We start from the raw sequence: 7,991 nt of genomic DNA, 5'->3' as shown, positions 1-7,991 counted from the left end.
TTGTGTTTCTTTTTTTTTTTTTCAGGGGCCTCCATTTTCAAAGACAAGAGAAGGTGGCACCAGTTCAGGTCCACTCGGGACCGCTGTGGGAGATGAAGTTGAGCATTTCCAGCAGGTTGGTCTGGAAGCTGCCAGCTGAGGGAGGCAGGGAGCAGGCAAGCAGAGGGCAGTGTAACCACACCGCTACACAGCGCGGGTCTGCAGAGCAAACTGGGAAGAACCAGCTAAGAAGGAAGGTAACTTAAGCAGCAGGGGCTGGTTAGGGCAAGCCACAGCAATGGCTTCTGGGGGAAGTCCCTGGTGCCATTGCTGCTGCCTCTGGGAGTGCCACAAGCCAGATGCCTGCACCTCAGCCGCTCTGCAGAGAGGCTCTGCCACCGCTGACATGCTGGGTGCAATCAGCTGGGCCCGGCCAGGCCTTGACAGAGGTCACCCACAGACTGACAAGGCCAAGGACCAGGCCCAGGACTAGCAGGACGTCCTTGACGGGCATTCCTGGACCCCGCTGTGGGCGAGGGGCAGCACCCCCACCCGGGCAGGCCCCAGCCGCACCGCCCTGAGGAGCGCCACCACGGCCACCCTCCATTCCCGCCCTCCTGAGGTGCCACACACACGCTCCGCCAGCCATTGCGCACGCGCCGTGCGTCCGGGTGGCGCTGCGCCCGCTCGCTGCGCCACGCGCGCGCCCGCGTCCTTCTTGCGGCTCCATCCGGGGACGCGATGACGTAATCGCCCCTCCAGGAGAAAAAGCGCAGCTTCCGCGCCCCCCCGCACGCTCCCCGGCCGGCCAATGGGAGAAGGGCGCCGCCCCCTCCGCAATGCCTCCTGGGGGATGTAGTCCGGCGCCTTCCTCCCCGCCCCACCCAGCACCACAGCGGCGCGTCCCTGCCGGCAACGGGCCCGCCCCCTGTGGGGCGGGGCCAGCGCCCCCCACCGCCCTATGGCCGAGCGGGTCAAAGTTCGGCGGGCGGGCCGGCCGGCCAATGGGAGCGGGCGGTCGCCGGGAGGGGGCGGAGCCGGCTGTGTTTTGTTCAATTGCCGTTGGGGAGCCCGGTCCACAGACGGAGGGAGGCGGCCCCGGCGGGCGCAGGTACCGGTGCGCGGTGAGGGAGGCCGGGACAGGCCGCGGGGGGGTGGGCAGCGCCCGGCGGCAGAGGGCGAGCGCAGCTGGCTGGGGGTAGCCGTTGAGGCAGTGCCGGGCGGAGCGCGGTGGGGGGCGGCCGGGCCTGCACCCCTCGGCGGAGCCCCGGCGGCCGTGGGGACCGGACAGCGCTCGGCCGGCGGTGGAGGGGGGATCTGCGGAGCGGCGGTGTCACCCCGGCGCTGCCCTTCCCCGCGGCAGCGGCCTCCTGCTGCCCCAAAGCCGCGGGCTGCTTGTCTCTTTAATTATATAGATGGATAAATAGGTATAGATATTATAATAATTATTGGTATTCAGGCGGGGGGCCGCGCTCCTTCATCCCAGCTGGAGGTAAAGGTTGCCTCCCCTTCGCTCGGCTGTTAGCTGGAGACTTCGTGTGGGAGCGAAGCGGCGGCTGCCCGCAGCCCTGCCAGGGCGAAAAACAAAAGCAAAAAAAAACCAAAAACCAACTTATTGGCATTAATAATTGCCTCTCGGGACGGGGATTGGGTTGGCTGCGCGGCGGTGCCGTGTCTCCGTGCTCCGGGCGAGGGCCCTGGCCTTGCCGGGGTGTGTGTGTGTGGGGGGACAGCGGAGGTGCCGGGCCCGGCCGGGCCCCGCGGTGTCGCCTTTGTGCCGCCGCCCCGCCGGGCACATGTGTCCGGGGGCACATTCATCCCCTGGGGCTTCCAGGCCATTCCCCACCTCGGGTGCTCAAGGGTAGGGTTACGTCAGGGGAGGTGTGCGGTTTTTCCACAATAACTCCCACTGCGATTCCTGGGTGAACAACATGATTATTTTCTCCCCCCGCCACCCTTTCTTTACCCCCTCAGTAATAAGAAAGTTGATTTCTCATTTATGGCTTATAAGTGTAAGGACCAAAAGTCTGAGACGGACAAGTGAATAGACTCTTTGTGTTATTCGGGCTTTTCTAAAGGCAGTAACGTGGCTTTGTTCTGATTATTTGGGTTATTAAACGTCATCTTGCCTGCAAGAAGGCTAAATAGACTTGTTGTTGAAATTTGGGATGCTATTTAAGGAGGTCGCCATGGGGTTGGTGAGGCAGAGAGGTTGGCAGTTGCAGACGATCCTCTGGTTTAGCGTCAGTTATCAGGACTCTTCTGGTAGAGACCTGAAAGTTAAGGCGTTTTCTCTTTAGGTAAGCGATATATCCTTCATAACCGTCCAGCAAACAGCCGTTACAGAAATGGTGCCGTGTAGTAGCACTCTTAACTTTCAGGTTGAGAGTGGCTTGGTGAGTCAGACCAGATAAGACACTGGCTTTTAATGTGCATGCCGAGTTCTAGGCCTGGGGATGAGTTGAGCCAGCTGGTCAGATCTATTTTCTGGTTCACTGTGCTTACATTAAAATTAGCTCCCGAGAACAGTTATTACAGCCTTCACTGTTTCATTGCCTCCCATTCATATGTCTGACTGCTAGAAAATATTCTCATCAAAGCCATTTTTGGCAAGAAACAGTAAGTTTGTGTATCTTGTGGCAAGCTGAAATGTTTCGGGATGTGTTCTAATTGTGAATGGTCTGTTTGCTTTGAGTCGGGCTTATGAAATCTGGAGTAGTGTTTGCCGAATAGCAAAAACTTTGCTAATGAAGCATGTGACTTGAATCTGGTTCTATCGGAGATGCAATGTACATGATCGAGCCCAAAGAGCTTGTATCCTTACAATTATTGTGCTTCTGAAAATGCCTGGAAGAATTGCACTCAGAGGCAGGACGTCAGTATGTGTAGGGTAGGGAGCTAAAACATACATTCCAAGTAGTTCTGTGTAAGCTGGTGGAACCCCTAACTAGAAAATGGGTTTACTACCCATTTATTTTGAATTTCTGGGAAATACCGTTCATGTTAATATGTCTGTTATTTTTAATCCTCCCTGGTTTTTTTTGTCAGTAACAAGATTCTATTCTTCATTATATGGAAGTATGTGCTGCCTATTAGACATAAACTTAAAATACTGATCTGCAAGATCATCCCCCTAATGATATCCTTTCAGGATGCTCCATGCTGTGGTAATCTGGCTGTCCTCTAGCGGCCTTTACCTGCCAGTGTGTAACCCATAGTTATTGTTTCTTTAACTTGAGAATTAAAGTCGATTAAATGATTGTAAAGGGATGTTTTGAATTTGGCATAGTTAACTTTCCTACTTCCTGTTGAAAAGCTGTTTTTCTGCAGGGTACTATGATTCAGAAGAATGAGGAGGCTGAAAGAAGAAATATTATTTGTATTTGCAGCCATTGTCTTGAGCTTTGGAAGTTTTAGTGTATGGTATAAAACTATATTTATGAAAATATGGTGGGCAGATAAACCAAAAGCTTAACATTACTGGGATGACTGCAATTTATTGCATGGATTGCTTTATTTTAAAATGGTATGAAGGATTTATTCTTTCCTATAGGAATTCCTTGAGAGTCTGGTAGCCATTACTGTAGCTCCCTTTTTTTAGTTCCTTCTCCCTTGCCTGTTCTTTCTCCCCCTTCCTCTGTTGCCTCCCCCCAATCTACATTCCTTTGTGTTAGCAGTGATGATGGCAGTTCTAGTCACCTCCTGTGGTTTGATAGATTATTCCCTTTAGAAACATGGTGTACTTAAAACTTTCCAAACATGATTCTTTCTTTGCATCTACGCTTTTTTTGATGCTGGGTTTGAGTTTTGTTCTAAGAATTTGTCCTTTCTGGTTGTGCTTTGAGTTTACTTAAACAGTAATAAGACGACTTGTTAAACCTTTAGAAAATATTAGTGCTTATATTGTGATTTACACTTCTTCTAGTGTGTTTTGAAGGTCATAATATAAACAGAAGTTCGTTCTTTTGCCAACAGTGAATTTCTTTCTCCCCTGCAAAACTCACAGGTTTTGTGCTGTATTTAGTTTGCTTTAAACTTTCATTTTTATTTCTGCAAAACAAACTTGTTGGACTATGTTTAGATTACTACATTCTTGAGATCTGATGTTAATGATCTTGCAGGCAAATATTCATAGGACCTTGTCTTTAGTCTTACATATTTACATATAAACTTAAATTTTGAAATATATTACGGTAGAACATGTAAGAGATTCCTGTCCATTGCGGAAGTAGCTGTAACTTTTATTCTAGATATTGTAAGTAACATAAGCTTACTGGCGGAGTGAAACTGCACACAGAAACCTGTGAAGGGCTTTATAAGCGTTCCTCAAGGAAGGGTTAATGAGCAGAAAGCAGCCCTGTTCATTACTTCCAGGGAAGAAATTCATGGCTGGGAAAACAGCTACTTAAACTCAGCATAGTGGCTGATATTCTTTTGGTAGTTGTTTTAATCTATTGACTGTGTATACCTGAGAGGTAGCCGTTTATGTTGACGACATGTTTTTTGGTGTGTCATGAAGTTTGTGTGGTTAACAAGATCTTAAGTGACAGTGAAATATTGCAATCCAGTGATGAAAGAGAATCTGTATATAAAAAAAATAATCTGTGCTTTGTTGGTGTCTCTTAACTGTAAACACTCTGCTAGGGGGATTGAGACAGTCATATTTTCAGAAAATGGTTTTCTTTGAGGATTTTCTTTGCCTCTCAAAAGGAGGCCTATAAAAAAAGGCGTATTTTTAACTCCTGTCTAGGCTGTTTTACAAACTTGTCTGTGACCCAACAGGATGTTGCTGTACTGTTGAGTATAGAAAAACCAGAAGTCGAGGTAATTGTCAGCTCTTTAATATTGCCGTTTCTACATTTTGTGCTGTTTTGGCTTCTCTGTTTGGTCAGTTTGGGAAATAATGTCATCAACAAGCTAGCAAGAAACTCCTCAGCTAACTTCTAATGTTTTGTAGTGGGCACAAATGACTTCTGAAGGCTGTGTTTTGGCTAATTTTTAGGTTGAGGTGAGGAAGTAGGCAGGGTTGTTACTAAATGCATTATCTGGGTTATGGCTCTCAGTTTACTGACAGCGCTTTTTTTTTTAAGCAAGCAGTTGAATATCATGCTTTAGAAAATATGAAATGTTTCAGTTAGGAAACTTTACAAGTTATAAAAACAAAACTAATATAATTGGCTTTCCACTGTTTGAAGTTGGTTATATTTTAGTCAAAAGCAGGCCATCACTTGTGTTTTGCTTGTTGGGTGTTCACAGTAAAATCAAGGATTCTGATTACCTAATGTTAGCATCATTGCTTGAATTTGGTGTGGCAACATTGCTTTAAGTTCCTGTGAAAATTAAACTCTAGTAAAGTACAGGGAAGAATACTGTCAATGGTATATCAAATTGCAGGCCTAGAGCTTTGAACATGTGGTGCCAGTGATGGCAATTGCTCTTCAGTGTGTCTAAGTCTGTCTGTATAGATAGAGCTAAGAGTGTGAAATAAAACAATGTTTTGCCTAGAGCTGTCATTAGGAGTGTCATTTACAAAACTGACTCAGTGTACCAAGACCTACCTACGTGTCATTCTGCGAAAGGCATTTGAGATGGAAGAAAGCGGTTTCTGCATTTGCTGAACTTTAAAATTGGGACCCAGCTGCTACAGGAAATAGTTGAAGAAATGCAGCTACCAGTGTCTGTGCCTTTACTTTTGTGCCTCATGCCGAGATCTGTGATGCTGGAAGACAGGATCTGAATTCCTTTTTTCTGAAGAATACTTGTTTCTCCTTAACACCCCCCTCAGCCAGCCAGCCTTGGCAGCTGGCTTGTTGGTTGTTGGTTAACGTGCTTAAGTTTTCTGGTTTTATGGAAGATCACATTTACAATTTGGCGATTTCTATACTGAACTTAAGGTGGGTTAACTTAAAAAATGGTGGAAAAACCTCTACTGTACTAGTAAGACCTCATACAACAAGGCTGTGGCTTCTCTTCTACTGTCGCCTCCCCTTGAGCCATGAATGGGAATAATAGGAACTTCTGTTGGTGTTATATTAACTTTAGGTCTCTAATTTGCATCTCAAATAACATTGTGAACAGCTTTAATGCCTTTGAGGGGTTTAGGAGGTTTTTTAATTTGTAGGGTAAAAGTATTTTTTTAACCTAATTGAGCAGTTCAAATTATTATTGCAGCATGTTTAATTTTTGTTCTGTGCAGTTTGTGTTTAGTGGCACTGAATCATTCCTTCAGTGCTTTTCACATGTATTGTGTTTCACCTTCTGAACTGTGGCTTTAGATTTTGTTGTGGTAAAATATTCCTCCATTTCATACAGTTACTACTTGATACTGTGTGATGTTTGTGTTCTTTATTCTACCCTCCAAAGTTTGTTTATAGGGAAAAATTCTTGTTTTAAAGGTACTGCTTCCTTTAACTCCCTCTGCTTTTCCAATGAAAAATGCACTTTTTTTGTGTCTTCCTTCAAGGTTTCTATTGATTTGATCTGTTCTGGTTTTAGAGGGATGAAAATTTACCATATTTAAGGAAGCATGCAAGTGACAAAAGCTGTCTGTCATTTGGATCTGCCAAACCCCGTTGCTTCATCAACTTCCACAGTCCAAAAGCAGCATGCGGAATATGAAAAAGGTTAAAGTTTGGAGCCTCAGGTGTGACATAGATTATGAATCAACAGAGAGTTGTAGAAACATGCTCGAGGCTGGATGGGTCTGGATCTGCTGGGTTCTGTCTCTTGCAGCTCAGCATTTCTTAGTCAACATGTAGATGGCCACTGAGGTTGAAGGTGATTTTTGTATCATGGTATGAACCATCTTTGGTTTTGTAACATAGGAAACTTCTGTTCTATGGACAGTTTGAGGGTGTGGAGGTTTTTAAGTGATGGTTTTTAAGATATCTAGGATTTATTTGTATGGCTTTATAGTTTTTTGATGAACTGACAGAATTACAATCCTAGTTTAGGAAAAAAAAGCAACCTTTTTGCTTAATTATCCCAGTTAAATAGTAGTGGCAAATAATTATTCATTATGTCCTGTTTGGAGTGGAGTGGTGTGTAAGCATGCCTCAAGACTGCTGCTGTGCTCCAGAGTGTAATTTGATGCAGTATTTAGTAAGTGAGGAGGAGAGAGCAGTAATGAAAACAGCATTCAATAACTATTTACTTGAACTGGCTAAAATATGGTATATATTTCTTCTACTGGAAAAGGGGAAAGGAGTGGGCACCTAGGACTTCATCTTTTCATTTTTTGAGTTATGAAATAGAACAACAAATTGGAAACTTGATGAGTTTGAGAAACATGAGTTACTTGGACTCTGAAGTGCCGTTGCCTGCCATAGGGGGCTACTGAAGGTTAAGATATAATAGCAGAGTTTCTAGTTAGAAGATACTGCTGGCACTGGAATGTGTGTGAAGCCTGTTCACTTCTCAGTACATATGGTAGTCCACTTGGACTTGGCTACATGTGTGCTTGCTTGTCTCATTTTCTTCCGTTAGCACTTTATCCTTACCAGACCTGTCTGGTTCAATATTTGATAAGAAATTGCTGAACTCCTGGAGGGTAAGATGGACTGTTGCTGCTCTCAATTTCATGTTTCTCAAATCAGGAAGATGGTATTTAAACAAAGCAGGCGAGTACCTGGATAAATACTTGTAGTACTGAAACTGTTACAGAGGATGAAAAAGGATAGTATTTGGTCTTTGTTGTATGCTTTTTAGGTGTCCTCTTTGTGCTTGAGCTCTTCTAAGTTAATTCTGACTTTGATTCACTTTAGATTCTGCTGTTTAGCTGTGAATGTGTAACTTACTTCAGGCATAGACTTCTCCTGACTGGCTGTAACTAATGCTGTCTGCTTCAACTCCCCATCTGTAAAATCCTGTATATCTTATTTTTTTATTTTGGGAGTATTTGGTTTGCGTGCAGCATTTTCCATCCTCGGAAAGTCGTAACCAAGCCTAAGGCTATCCTTGTAGTAAAAGGTGTGTGCATATGTTTGTGTGATGGTGCTTTGTGATGCTACGTT

At 45.2% G+C, this 7,991-nt stretch overlaps 1 protein-coding gene across 2 annotated transcripts in view; it reads left to right on the top strand.

The window, feature by feature from the left end:
* Nucleotides 1-991: 991 nt before the first annotated feature.
* The window catches only part of FAM53A (family with sequence similarity 53 member A), a 72,751-nt gene continuing 65,751 nt past the window's right edge, over nt 992-7,991 (top strand). Inside the window, exon 1 of one of the 2 annotated variants that reach the window (XM_074587357.1) lies at nt 992-1,090. The gene's annotated coding sequence lies outside the window, so the exon portion shown is untranslated. The remainder of the gene's footprint in view (nt 1,091-7,991) is intronic. The other variant, XM_074587358.1, reaches the window with a different exon arrangement.

Source organism: Larus michahellis, chromosome 5 (genome assembly GCF_964199755.1).
Source record: "Larus michahellis chromosome 5, bLarMic1.1, whole genome shotgun sequence".
NCBI lineage: Eukaryota > Metazoa > Chordata > Aves > Charadriiformes > Laridae > Larus > Larus michahellis.
Note: the sequence above shows the minus strand (reverse complement) of the source record. Positions and strands in the feature narration are given on the sequence as shown.